Source organism: Ornithodoros turicata, chromosome 4 (genome assembly GCF_037126465.1).
Source record: "Ornithodoros turicata isolate Travis chromosome 4, ASM3712646v1, whole genome shotgun sequence".
In the NCBI taxonomy this organism is placed as follows: Eukaryota; Metazoa; Arthropoda; class Arachnida; order Ixodida; family Argasidae; genus Ornithodoros; species Ornithodoros turicata.
The window spans coordinates 28413801-28429291 of NC_088204.1; the positions used below are offsets into that span (position 1 = coordinate 28413801).

General features: G+C 42.3%; 1 long non-coding RNA gene across 1 annotated transcript; it reads right to left on the minus strand.

The window, feature by feature from the left end:
• Positions 1–376: 376 nt before the first annotated feature.
• Positions 377–14473, minus strand: LOC135391387 (uncharacterized). Its single transcript, XR_010421917.1, has 3 exons — positions 14318–14473; positions 12543–12681; positions 377–564 (listed from the first exon to the last, which is right to left on the minus strand). It is a non-coding gene; the product is annotated as an uncharacterized LOC135391387 (long non-coding RNA).
• Positions 14474–15491: the final 1018 nt, after the last annotated feature.

Below are 15491 nucleotides of genomic sequence, written 5' to 3' on the forward strand. Positions count from 1 at the left end.
AAAAAGAAGGACAGCACTTTTTGAGGGAGGGACAGCGCGGAAACGTTATGCAGTTCCCAGGCAATCCAGCACGATTGAGAAGTGTTTCGTTTTTGTTGTTGTTGTTGTTGCTTTAGGCCTCTCAGCTAACAAAGTGTACGTGTTGCGTCAGAACCCCGACTTTCAGGTGTAAATGGTAAGGACTTGGTGTGTATGTTGACTGAGACCGCACGAAAAGGCACCACGCGAAGACGGACAGCTCAACCTCGTCCACCTCTAAGACGCATAGCATTAGGTTTGCGCTTGGTGGTTGTCAATAGGCTGTTGAACAATAAGCCTGGTCCAGAGCAACACCAATTTAAAGGTATGGAAGCCAGTGCAAAGACAAACAGAACAGTAGACTGTCAAGTCCGACGCTCATTTATTCAGTGAAATCAATTCAGAGAATTATCTCGGTGACCCACTCCTCTTGACGATTGGGTTCAATTACACACTTCCACCTTGTTGCAACAATCGGAGAATGCTTCATTCGACTGGTATTCCATTTCGCAATTGGGTTTATTGTATGGTCGGCAGTCGCAGTTTCTGAAAAGAAGATATAAGCCATCTCAAGATACTGTCTCATAGCAGCAAACTGAAAACTATGGAACGTTTGTTTATTTCCGCATTGTATTTTTCTCCAATAGCAGTCAGCATTAAGTTATCGAATCTAACGCGCGTGCCAAACTCGTTTCCAAACGCAGCTTCAAATCGCCAATCTTCATCAATACATTCGCCATTACCCAACACGCGATTCCAGAAAGGGGCAATTCCCTCTTTCCGCACATCATATAGAAATGAGTAGAGTTTTGATGTATGACTTATATAACTTATAGAACTGAGGTGAAAACTTACAGTAGTGATCAACAACGTGCTAAAACAATATCTCGATATATATTAACCGACTTCAAACTAATTCTGCACTGTGTCATTAATTTGTAATATGCATGGCTTCTATTTGTACTTTGTGTGTGTAAGTGTGCTGGTAAATATGTGTACTGTATGGATATATGCATATACATGGTGTTTGCTCTAACGCGTCAAGAAATTTTATTTAAAGCGAACGATACAAGAGAAACGAGTGCTGCTTTTCAGCTACTTGACTACGACACAGGTGCTACTAGTGAAGCAGTACCTGTTTCTTACTCAAGTAGCATTATGGTCTCAGTTTCGCTCTTAGAGCAAACACCCAGTATGTGATGCAACATAGGCGCTGGCAATCTTGCATTGAATCATTTCTGATATGTAATTGTAATGCTGTTAACTGCAATTACGGGGGCCTATGTCTTTGTCAAGCAGCCTGGCTCCTTTTTGTCAAGTTTCCTCATTGTACGATGGAAATAAATTGAGATAGAAGATTGAGGAGTATTACTGTACTAGTATTGTCAAACGTGTTTCATACATTTGTATTATCGGCAACCCCTGCGCATATTTAACTGACGCGACGTCGCTGTGGTTTCCAATTTTGCGGACTGGAGACCTCGAGGCTTCAGTCTACAACTTTAAAATTTAAGCTACCGACACATTGTCAGTAATGAATAGAATATTGTTGTAAACTCAGCGCGGACTGTGAAAATTATATTTGTTCTCAGTAGGCCACATCACAAGTAAGCACGCGCCTAATGAAAGGAAAACGCAAGTTGTATATATGAAAGTGCTGTTCCGCTTCTCGCGGCGCACCCTGTATGCTTATAAGTTATTCGATATCCATATTTTCTCTGACTGTCAGAAAAAGCGTACACCTCCCATATTCAAGAAATCAGGAGAGAGAACAGTTACACAAGCAGATTTTTAATTCACCTTAGGTACTGTAGTAGGATGTGAGGACCCCACACCACAACCGGAAAAATCCTGCGCCTCTCCCCGTGGGTATATGCGTATGTGTGATCTTCAACTAAAGGGAAATGAATTTCGCTTTTCATCTCCATGTACACTGTGTTCAATTCCTAATATGCTACACACATAGGTCAGCTGTCTGCGCAGCTGCCCAGTTTCCGCCTCCCCCGTATTGCCCGTGGAGCGACGTAATTGGTCTCTCTCCCGAATAAGGGTGTAACATTCCAAGGTTAAGGCGCACGTAGCTTTCTTCTATGTAGCAAGCTTCTTTTCTTCAGTTGTCTACGAGTACCTCCTCATTCTTACGATGCCAGGGGACAGACACTTCATCACATGGTCCGCCCATATTACGACAAGCTGCCACCATCACCAGCATTAAACTTCACTCTTCTAGAAACGGTACGTCGTTGCAGCCTCCCAGCAAAAGCAAAGAAAGACATGTCTGGAAAGGCAAAGCTAGCAAAGAATGACTAGATCTCGTTGGGGCCAGGAATATTCTGCTCCCCACGCTCTGTCTGACGCTAAAATATTATTCTCCCGTGACTAAGCAGGAAACAAATAAGTTGCCGTAAAAACTATCTGCAATTGTCAGTTATAAGGATAAATACACGGGTAAAAATACAATCCTCAATAGTTACCTCATCGCGTGCACAGAGACAACCTTTCGTATACACTGGCTGCCTTCCCAGAAAGCGTGATGCTCGTTCCGCCACCGCTTCGAAGTGCAATGAACTCAAAAGTTAACTTTTATACTAGTTACAGTTCTCGGAACTTACTATGTGCTAAGTAGGGGCGAAAACTGTACATGACAGCGGGTGCAGTCATCCTACTTGGTGAAAATGCTGAGCTGCTTAGATAAGCTTACATAACCCTCCCTCAAGAGCTCTAAAGAACTGTTGAAACCGTAAAAAAATAAAAAGCCTTCCTTCTTACCATCGACATTAAGGACTTATATTTCTTGTTGGAGCCTACAATCCAGCTCAGCCGGCTGAGATAACTAATGGAAAAACATCTGTCAAGTTTTCAGTCTAAAGTATAGGGACCTGAATAGACACTCTCCTTCTGTGGGTACGGCTGTATTTGGATTCAACAGCGGTAAACCAGAAAGGAGATCTCCACACAAGGTGGAGTCTGTATAGGTTTCGCATCGGCACCACAGCTCAGTAAAGTGCAGCTCAGCAGCTTCTGTAGTGACGTCACATTTGGTCACGTGACATGAGAAACACACTACCGACCGAGGTCACAGTAGGAGGGCATGCCGTAAGTTGCTGCGGTATACGTGCAATTACGAGATGAAATTGTAAAATCATACGTTGCTGCCTCATTGACACACAGTAGGACGCCTGTGACGCATCCCCATGTTTTCCCATGTCACGTGGCTCCAAGGCATTGAAAGGCTGCGCATGACGTCACGTGCACAAGCCTCATTCTGCGTGTTGGCACTCGATGAACCTATGGACAATTCGGGGGCTAAGTCCCTCAAAGCAAGAGTCGTGAATGGTACGTTAACGCGTTCATTGGGCTATAGCAGTTGTCCTTAATCTGAATGTACCTAACAGGGCTTTACATATTTATTTATTTATTTATTTATGTTACCCTCAAGGTATACACTACAGAGGGGAGTGGGTTATAATACAATAATACAATAGGAGCACGCTACTTGTACACATACATAAGCAAAAGAAATCGAAATAGAACTAAAGATGATTAAGTGAGGTAAGCGAGATGATCCGTTATTGCGACATGGAACTGCGTGATGGAAGTAATGTTACAGATTGTTGAGGGAAGGTGATTCCAAGCAGCTGATGAGCGGGGGATAAATGAATTGGCGAACGTGTTCGTCACAGCAGACGGGACAAGGACTTTATGCAGATGATCTAATCTAGCTGACGTGTAATGCGGGGGAGATATTAATTCACGTTTAAGTGCAAGGTTGTGAAAGTAGATCTTGTGAAACATTGCGAGGGTGGCGATATTTCGTCGTGTTTCAAGCTTCAATAGCGATAAATGTTGCTTCATTAAAGTCACACTCGACGTGCGATGGAAGTTACTTAGTATGAAACGTGCAGCCCTGTTCTGTATTTGTTCCAGTGATTTGGTGAGCGAGGAATATAGCAACATGCAACATAGCAACATATAGCAAATACTTGGTGCCCAGAGTTGATGCTCACATCAAAACTTCCCGGTGAAGGCAAGATTAGGTATTTAGATCCAACCCTATATGCCAACAATGGCTTGTGCTGGTCATACGGTAGATCTGAACCCAAAGCCCTTCTAAGTGCTTACAGTTCACACCCCGAAATTTTCAAGAAAGGCCTGGCCAAATCGTGTTTCACATAAACCTCCAGAAAATCGTTAGAACATTATATTCAGTAACATTATATATCTCTACATCAAGAATACGAAATATTACAATATGCCGGATATTCGGATGGCTTAATATGGAAGCAGCTCAAGGAACTGTCTATTCCTGAAGCACGAAAAATGGATCACAGCTCAGGAGAAAGGTTCCTGGTTTTGTCGGTTTCGCATGGGATATCCCATGCCGTGGGGAAGAAGTGAACGATTTTGGACTACCTGCTGTCTACAGCGTAGACAACAAACTGCGTTCCTTTACACCCTTCCTGAGGAACAACAACTCAAGTCAGTGTGCTTCATAGGACATAGTAACATGCATGCAAGAAAAACGCAGTACATAAGGTAACACTTTCATGCGGCGCAATATAGGGCAGAGAGCTAGGACATGTTGTGATTAGGATACTGAAGCATTGTCGGGCTATCGTGATAATAGACAAGAACTCTGAGATAGCGAAACACGTGGAGCAGTGTAATGGGCGTACGGCGACCTTTGGCAATACAGTTCGGGTGAACTTTGTCAAGGATACCAGAAAAAAGTGATTCAAGAAGCCCTGTTGATAAAACAGGCCATGTCGTGTCAGTAACCCAACTGTATAGGACATCCCGCCCTTCTTTTTGGCATCCTTTTCCCATGATCCTTCGCCAAGCAGCACAATGAACTGAAAGTCGAGTGCAATAGGGGTGGACGTGTAGGTGGAAGGCCTCGAACAGACTCGTGAAACTAAAGAACATTGATCAGACACATAGGTCCACCCATATCGCACTCGACTTTCAGTACATTGTGCTGCTTGGGTCAGGTCAAGGAAGGTTATTTGCTGGTCTCAGTTTCACTTGTACATGTTGGGACAAACGTTCCGTACATTGTGCTGCTTGGGTCAGGTCAGGAAAGGTTATTTGCTGATCTGAGTTTCACTTGTACAGCTTGTGACAAACGTTTACGCAACGTGCGAGTGGTGTATCTGTTCTGCGACACCCTAGCGGCTGGCGCATGCGGGCTCCTTCACTCTTTCAGCCCTTATGAAAATGATTTTCTAGTTTCTATACAGGACCTATAGAGAATCTATCCATCGTGTCTAGTGTCAATCTTGTGCATAGGAAACAGACAGAAGCTGTATAGGGTTTTCAACTGGTAAACTCTATACAGTTTCTATACAGGATTCAGATTCTAGAATGTATACATTTTTTTAAATGAAATTTATTTATCTTTCGAATGGAAAAGGAACAAAAAGCCTAGTGGCTTGACAAGGCTCCTTTCCCAGTGTACAACAACAGCTACAATTTTACATAGAAGAATATAGTTAAGCCAAAACATTTAAAACATAAATACAGTCAAAAAGGGAGAGAAGTCAGACAGAAATAAATACATCACACACCTTATCAATAGTAATAAGTCAATTGAGAATTAATTATGGTCTTGAAAGTACTGCGCTAATTTACACCTACTCATAGTCAAAGGGTTCAGGGATTTACCAATATATTGGTTAAAAACAGAGGCAGACGTGTAACAAAGTAATTGCTTGCCATAATTTGTTCTGCACAGCGGGACAAGCCATCATTCATGACGTAGTTCATACGGCGGTGTATATGTTCTCAAATTGCACAATTTCAAGAAGGCCGTATTGCCATTGCGAATACTCCTTGAGTAAGTTAATTTTAAATTGTAATTGTAAATGTTAGTAATAGAAACTATGCCATAGCGCTTGAATAAATCTGCAATATGTGAAGAACGGCCGACATTGGCAGTCAGTCGCAGTGATCTTTAGTCAGTAGTAGTAGATCTTAAAGTCAGTAGCTTATGTATATTTCTCTTTGTTGTGGTTGACCACACTAAAGAGGAATAGTTATATCTAGAAGAGAATAGTGAACTATATAGCTGTAGTTTCACCTTTTCTGGTAGCGTGTGCCGGTGTCTACACAACATCTCATTCACTGCGGCTAGTTTTTTCGCAGCATGGTCTACATGTGCATTCCAAGTGAGGTACTCGGAGAAAATTACCCCTAAATTTTTAAAGAAGCAGACTTTCTCGAGTATCGTATCATTGTAATAAACCGTAACATCGTCATCGACTTTCTTGTTTAACGAACGAAATAACATAGTTTTAGTCTTATGTGTGTTAACCTTTAGAGTATTGGAGTTACACCACGTTTTTAGTGTCCGCAATGTCTCATTGGCAAGGAGCTCTAGTTCTGTTTTTGAAGTTCCCGAACAGAGAAGAGTGGTATCGTCAGCATATATAATGAAGTTCAACTGTACAGAGCTGTGAATAACTGGTGCAATGTTTACTATGTCATTAATATATATATTAAAAAGCAGAGGAACCAAAATGCTGCCCTGGGGAACGCCAGATCTTATGTTGCCAAAATCGGATCGAAAGTTATTCAGAATTACAGCCTGTTTTCTAGAAGACAAATAAGGCTTTACCAGGTCTAGCGCGATGCCACGGGTTCCGTACCAGTGTAGTTTTTCAGCCAGGACATCATGGCTTATACAGTCGAAGGCCTTACGTAAGTCAATGTATACCCCGAGGGTTAACATCTTCTTCTCTAGATCCTGTACAATTATTTCTTTTTGTTTTAACAGTGCTATTTCCGTTGACCTATGTTTCCTAAAACCAAACTGTTCGTCACTAATTACATTGTGCTTACTGAAGAATTTCATCAAACGGGTATATAGTATAATCCTCTCAAGGCCCTTTGAAAATGCTGGAAGGACAGATATCGGGGGGTAATTAGATGGATCATTTTTGTCACCGCTCTTATATATAATGGAAGCTCTAGCATTATTCAACTCATTAGGGAAAACACCACTTTGCAGTGATAGATTGTAAATGTAGGTCAGAACTGGGGCAACTACATCAATAACATACTTAATGGGACGAATATGTAGCATCGATGTCGCAGCTTTTTGAGTTTCTGAGTGACAAATAGTTACTGCACACGTCTACAGTGTCTGTCGTGTGCAGAAAAGCTGAATCGCTTACAGAGTTCCTTAAAAACTCTCGCGCACCAGGTGCTGGATCTTCAGTAACTAAATTAACAAAGAAATTATTAAACCGATTCGCTAGCGATTTCCCAGATAATGTAGCACCATCAACAGTGATTTCAGTGATATTCTGCTGAGATGACTTTCGGTTCAAAATATCGTTCAAGTTCTTCCACAGTAAATCACTGCGCTTCGATGTATCGCCAAAGAGTTTACAAAAATAGTCCATCTTTGCCTTCCTTAACGCTGCGTTTACTTTATTCCGAAAGCGCCGAAATTGCTGCAACTTCTCGCTTTCTCTTGTCTTCAAAAAGACTTGGAACATGCCATTTTTTTTCCTTTATAAGTTTATGGAGCTCAGATGTTATCCACGGTTTCCTAATTTTCTTAGGGATAACCTTACTCACGTCAGGGAAATGTTTTCGTTATACGCTTGATAATTTGCTGATGAACAAAGAATAAGAAGCACTCACGTCATTTTCAGCGTACACTGTGGACCAGTTCTCCGAGCTAATATCCTGCTTGATTTTCTATACAGTCTCTATAGAGCTAATACGGACATGTGTTACTTGCTTTTGTTCCGTACATTTGAAGAACAACTAATACATGTGATATGTGCATGTATGAACATGGATACAAATGATAATAGCAATATTCTGACTTATCACTTCGGGCAACGTGAACATTTACCGTTTAGTACTTTTTAATGTTGCACTTGACGAACTGCTGCTTCTACACTGTCAGAGGAAAAGGTATAAAAAGCGTATGTATACAAAAGGTAAACCAGGCCGGAAGTACCATTTTTGTACCTATTTCAACTGTCTATACCATCGTTTAAACCAAGTGTAACTCACTGATCGCATCAGCTAATCGTATAGTACGGGGCTGGCTCCATGCATGCGCAACGTGCAGCGCCACATTAATTTGGTGTGGAGATTGTGCTGGTCTAGTTCTAGTAATTTGAATAAGAAACACAGTCCTTAATGCAGTAATATATTAACCAGTTGGAGGGAATGTTTTTAGTGACTGTTATTCGCTACCGAAATAACAATCTATGCGTGCTCTTCTCGGGTAGTGACCGAAGTAAACCGTCCAAAATAAATCGTTCCGAAATAAATCGTGTCGAAATAAACCGTGTTAACATAAATCCTAGTAATACTCCCACGGTTTTCAAAATCCAGCTACCGACGAGAAAACCATCGCCAGCTATCCCGACACCGAGTGCCGGTCGCACATAGCCACAGGAGCGGTGGTGGTCCGCACCCTGCGCCGACGGGAAACGCAGCCGGCAATAAGAATGATTTTCTAGTTTCTATGCAGGACCTATTCGCGACTCCAGCGAAGCCGTAGCCACCTGGCGGAGATTTCGAAAAGCTGGGAGTCCAGGTTCGAGATCGCGTCGGGGCAGGGAAGCAGCACAGCGGAACGCGTTTCTCCTGCTTATGGACAGAGAGCCGGCAACAAAGAATGTATCGAAATCGAAAACAGGGATGTTGCAGTAATTTCTTCTCAGCATGTTGGAAATACACCACGCTTTCTTTTCATCATTTCCTAATCAAGAAGAACGGAATTCTCATATGTGTTGACCCATCGCACGCTTTCGTGACCGACTGTGTCGCCGCGGTTTCATCATAATATTAATCATCGGAATACAGAACAAGGGACCGGCATGTCTTTGTCTTGCTGACATGTATGCATTTTCAAACCTCATGCAAAGTAAACAATATCACCGTACTAATGCGGCGTAGACAAGCATCCACTATGGGTGTTCTCTGCGAAAGAAAGCTTCTGTCTGGTGTCTCAGATGTATCAGCAAATGACTCGTAAAGATAAAAGTATCAACCAAGTTGTACGTGAATACCAAGAGCAGTGCAGAAAAAGAATACTTCACTGTGCCAGAGCATGTTTGCAGCGCTCAGGTTTTCGCCGCGCAACATATGGCAGCAAGGTGCGCTCATACTCGGTGTCCGCGCTACGAAGCCCACGTTGCAAGCATGCCGCCGAAAAAAAAAAGATTTATTCAGTTTAACAAAAAATAGCTTTGTAATTGATTATTCTCCACAGATAAATGAGGTGTTCTTCTATAGTTCTATCTAAGGCAGGTCTTTCTAGCTTGTTATCACCGCTCAAAATTTTCTTATGAAATATGCATTTTGAGGGTTGTCCACGAGTTTAAAATTTACTACACCTAAATCGCTAAGGAAAGAGTTCGGAATTATTTTATTAGGAGGTAGTCCTGATGGAATTTACACCTGCAAAATTTAGCTCTGTTAGAAGCTGAAGTTATTTTTCTAGAAAATATCTAAGTTTAAAAAATTTTGAAGTATTTCCCAGAATTGCAATACATTGCGGCATATTATACTAAGACTCGGTCAGTTACTTGACATGGTCCTTCTGAAAACCAGGTTTAAATTTTTGATCATCTTCGGTGCAGCAGGACACTCACGACATGCTTCCATGGTGGTGGAAATGGTTTTTGCTCGCAGAACAAACTTGAGAGCCGTCTGTAGTCGGACTGCGGCAGTGTTGGCGATGTTTGAGGCTAATATCTGGGATTTGGTGTATGTCTGCCATCACAATGAACTCCGATTCTTTTAAGTGATAATCAGCGATGGCCGCGCAGCATCGCTGGATCGGCGTGGAATTGGGGATGGAATGATCAGTATTTTGTGCCTGCGATATTACCGATGATTTTGAAATATCCATAATTATCGATAAAAAAATATCAATATTCACACTGCTATGAATATCGATATTGCATCGATATAGATATCGATATGCGTGCTGTTAGGAATATCAGTAATTCGGCAGCTCCTGCGCGCGTTCAGGATTTGTGGGGAGCGGGTGAACGAGCTGTTAACCAAGGTGGACGTCTTTTCTCCCTGTCTCCCTCTTAATTTGGTTTTATATTTCCTGTAAATATGTAATGCACGTGAGGGGAAAACATTGTTAGGTTCTGAAACGTTCCGGGTTGCATTTCATGCCGAACAGCGCGTTGGAATGTGAAGCACGAGTGCACCGAGCTCGCAACGTACACGGCGGTCGAAAACCAGGATGTTGTGTTGGTAGTGGCTCAGTATTCGCAAACATGCGCTCTACGAGGAACAAAGAAGGAAGAGGTAGGCTAGTTGATGCGGACCCAAAGACGGCGACATCCTCTGCACTCTCCTAAATTCTTGCACTAATTATTCCCCAATCTTCTTGTCACAATACCCGCTGAAGTATTGGCCCCCGTAACACACATTGTCCGTAGCCATCCTCATCACGCGCCTCAGCGGTAATACGCATGGAAGGCAATAAAACGAGGGAAACTCTTAGAATTGCTCAAGTAATTGCGCGACGGCTTTTCAAACAACGATACATACTTCTCTTAAAAATACCGATATATCGATATGTTCATCGATTTTATAGCCTATTTTTATACGATCGCGATAGTTATCAATGCCGAAAATTTCGACATTTTTGCATCGCTACGTGGAACGCGCCAACTGCATCTTGGGCACCGAAAATGGTTAATGAAAGTGAGAAAGTTATGACCGGCACGAAAGTGCACAAACTCCCATGCATACGTAGCAAGCGGCCCTCCGGGAGCGACATTTCCATTCAGTACCTATAGTGCCAAACTATCAGACCAGATGTCAAGTTAGTTGTGCATGATTTTATCTTATCATGCCCCGTAAAATGCATAGTATACCACCCAAAATGTATTTTCTTCACTGCACCCGTCACTCAACACAAAGTGTGGTATTTATTGTGCTCCGTATTAGATACTGCGGGAATATTCCAAATCCAAATTTGTTACACTAGAATATACATAAATAAGGAAATTCAAAAATAAAATAATAATCATAACAACCATCATCATCATCATAATTACAAAAATAATAAGGCTGCATGGATACAGGTCTCAATCTCGTGAAATAAAATACGGTGTCCCGCAAGGCACAGTAGTGGGTCCGGACTCATTCTTACTGTACATAAATGATATAGTATTGGTCCCAAGGACAACCGATATAATTATGTACGCCGACATAACTGTATTCTGAAATTCCCATTCATTAAAACACGCATCCACAGGAAGGAGTAAATATGTCGATGGGCTATCAGCCTTGCTAACTAGAAATAGACTAACTTTAAATATGAAGAAAAACAATAATATCTATTTAGAGCTAACAGTAAAGTGCTTCGTCCCGCGTTCTCAATTAAAATAAATTCCATCAACATAGAAAACGTGAGTTCAATAAAATTTCTCGGCGTTTGGTTCCAAGAAAACCTTTCTTCGAATTTACACGTTGAGCATGTCTGTACAGACAACCTACAACCGTAGGGCAAAAAGAAATATGTACTTCATTCTAATTTACTCTAGACTTTACTGTTGTTGTTTAATCTCTGGGAACACAGCTACGACTAACCATGATAAACAGCACATACTTCAGAAAAAGGCTGTTCGCTCTATTCCACAAGTAGCTCCACGTGCACACACACCGAATATTTTCCGAGATAATCGTAACGTGACAATAGATACAATTTTAATGTATGAATTAGGCGCGTATATATGCGACGAGCTGAGAGCTGGGTTGAATACGTTTTCTCCTAATATTCAACCACGTTATGTTATCATAAATCATCTGCATTACACGGTTCCCTCGATAGGAACCAATTGTGGCTCGCCATCATCTAAATATCTTATTCCAACCTTCTTGAGTAATTGTGATCGCGTTGTTAATAGTGTCACCTCTGTTAATAACTTTTAGAAATCACTTTACAACCATCTGTTGTTTGCAAATTCTTAATGCTATCAGGTAACAAGAACTGTTTCTGTCCCTCGGCTTATGTTTCCATTCGTCCTTTTCTGTTAGAGGCACAATATACCAGTAGATGACATGAATAGTTAGCGCTGTACTGGAACAAGGGTGCGGGTGCTTTGTCAGGCTTGCGCCTTTATACCCCGCACCCGCATTTTTGTATTGTAGAAGCGACAATAAATAAATGAATAAATAATAATAATAATAATGATAATGGTCTTTCTTAAGCCACGGTCCCTCAATACTCTTGGGGTCTGGAAGGACGATACTTACGCATTGACGATGCTCTATTCTATCGAGCCGTCGGGCATCGGTAATATTTCCAAGCTAATTCTGCAATGCACTTTTTTCAGTGCAAAATAACCATCGTCACAGTGTTACTACTACTACGAAACTACGCATTCCCTCCAAGATGAAATGATCTGCAGTCCTACCCTGTCGCACGTGCAAAACGTCGCCACACACATAGAGACACAAACCTTACGTCTAATACAAAATGCAATTATCGCGGGCACGAAGGGATATAGTAAGTATAGGGATACCTGTAAAAAAAGATGATTCCGTTTGGTGGGAAGCACAGCAATTTGTAGCATGTCCCATTCGCTACCGTGAGAAACATTTCGGTGTCAACTCGAACATTCAGAGGCGGCGTCGAGCCCGTGATGTTCGTCTTGCAGGTCACTGCGAAATAAAAGAATGTTTTGCACCTCTCCTTTTTTGTGGATGTTGAAGCCCAAATGGCAAACGTACTCGTTCCTCTCTCAGTAACGAGTGGCCATTGGCATAAAGGTGCCTGCATGGTAATATATAAAAACGACATAGCAGACCGTATAGTGTCCAAGAATGCTTCATGAATTGTGGATATCGAAAAATTTAACTGGATAATTGTATATTGATACGTCGGAAGAGTAGGTGACCAAGTGTTCAAAGTTCGCATCATTCATAGAAATCAGTCTTGGGAAGTAGCTTAGTTACCAGTAATTACTTACTGGGCTATTAAGCAGTAGCTGCTGTGAATTAACTTCGCTTCTGAGAGAGGGCATCCAACTTTCATGTTGGATACCATTCGGCGACACGCAATCTACGAAGATGTTACTATATAGTTTTTCAAACAAGAGAAAAAAAAATGAAATTCGAAAGTACGTAAACTACTTCCAATCTAGTTACAGTTACTTTGGAATTCCCTGTTTTCCGCCTAGTTTCTGAAACTAGTCGGGTCTTCCGTGATTACCTTTCGCTGATGGGTATTCAACGGGAAAGTTGCTCCCTGAGAAAGAGTTATTGGTTACAGTGACTGGTTAATTGCTTAGTAAGTGATTATGTGTGATTAAGTTACTTCCCAAGACTGACAAGAAATACATGCTTCGGAGCAGGGCCAGCGATAGAGCGGGGGGTGCGAGTAAGGCGACCGATTTATACTCCGCGCACGAAGCCCTCAACCAGCGATTACATTTTTTTAAAAATATCAAGTATGCACTTAATCGAGTGAAACAAGCCCCGCGATGTGCATTTGCCTCAGGCCCGGCACACCCCTAGCACCGGCCCTGCTTCGGAGAACGAACTGCGTCTAGAAACGCATATGTTTCACACATCTATACAATATTCTGCGTGCAATACGCACTACACTGCACTATCCGCTCCTTGCAGCACCTAGGTAGAGCCAGTGTCGTATGTCACCCTACCAGCACTTCCCAAAATTTCGGGTAGTGAAGTGTACACCCCCTCGCTTGGTTTGACTACGCGGCCTGACCGTGTTGTGGCTGTTCCGCTGCATTTGGCATAGGAAATATTGAGCTGACGATGCTGATAGGTCAAGTTCAACAGTGCTTGAACTTTTTCGATTTTTCTTCTTTTCTGAGGCACTGAAACGGGTATAATTTGCGTGAACGCAGAGTAACGAGTCACTTTTGTACTCATTACTCAATTACTAATTACTAATTTCCTAGTTACTCATTTCAACTAGAGTAATTGGTAACGGTAATTAATTACTTTTTGCGTTGAAGTAACGCTAACCAATTACTTTTTCGCGTAACCGGCACAAGTCTGCCTGGGAGGCGAAGTTGTTCGGTGTAGATATAACTTGATGCGTCTAGATAAGTACCGGATCGCGCCTATGGGACAACTGGACAACGCGCGGCGCTACCTGCTGTCCAACAGATGGGTTGTCTCTACTCCGAACGAACTTAGCCTCCCCGTTCTCGTGAAATGAGCATCGAAAGTGTGCACTGAAGCATTCTTATCGTATCGTTATCATGGTTACTGAGTATGTAACAATGGGGGAGGGGGGATGTCATTTTTCACGTACTACGTTACTTACGGGTTGCGGCATCGAACACCCCCAGTACCGAGTAATCTGAACCATGTGGTGGAGTCTGCCCCGAGGTTCTTTCAAACTCAACACATAGCAACACGATGATGTGTGCGTACAGCAGCGCTGAGACGTGTCGGCTCATGATTGACGCCGTGTTCGTATCACGGGGATGCTATATATATATATATATATCAACGTGCTACCCATTCCTGATTGATCGCATAATTTCCCTTCACAAGCACGTAAATCAAGAGAAAGTAAAGCAATCTAGAAGGTAGGCTTCACCTTTCAACATAATATTTGCATATCTCTCGATCGTCTCTCCCGACAAGACGTCGTTGTAACATGTATCGAATGCATCTGCGATGTGTCTGTGCGAGGTGTTTAACAAAAGAAGCAGGTGCACTTGTCAGCGTCGAACCTTGCTCTTTGATATCGTTCGATCATTTTCAACCGTAGAAATCATATCATTGTCAGCGAGAACTTCATAAATTGAAAATGTATTCCCAGGCCCAGGCTGACGAGCTGTCAAACTGGAGAATGAAATATGGCGTTCGAACTGCGCGTCGTTTTGTGAAGCCAGTATCTACGGAATGCTTACTAAATTATCCACGTCCGCGACTGCCATTGGCACAATACTACCAAACCTGTCTTATTTCGAGCCGCAAGCGTTGTAATTAACCACCCCTCAGCACGGAACATGAAGGATATCGTGCGAGCCTGAATAAACGTATAGGCGTCACGAAGAAAGCGTATAAATTTTGAGACTACAACCAGACGTCCCACATAAAGGTATGACATGGTTACTTTAGCAAAAGGTGATGGCCACATTGGTACAATATCTAGACTGTCTGCTCCATGCAGAAAAGTATATTATGAGATGCCGGCCCTTCTTGGCGTTCTTCGCGTCACGGTTCTCGGACCATGCCGACAATTTAATTTTTGTCATACTTGCACAATTAACATTTCCATTGATTGGTGGCAGCTGAAGAGAAGGCACCAGCAGTGGAATTCGAAGCAACACACCCTCTGATTGCCAAACATTTTAATTCTCGATTCTAAGGTTTAGTTGTCTTCGTAACAACGGCTTTCTTCTTTCGTTGTTCCGTAGCATGCAGGACGGAATGACATTCTCTGGCTTCCTGGTTGTGCGCCTCTGATTTTGTTAATCTACAGACAA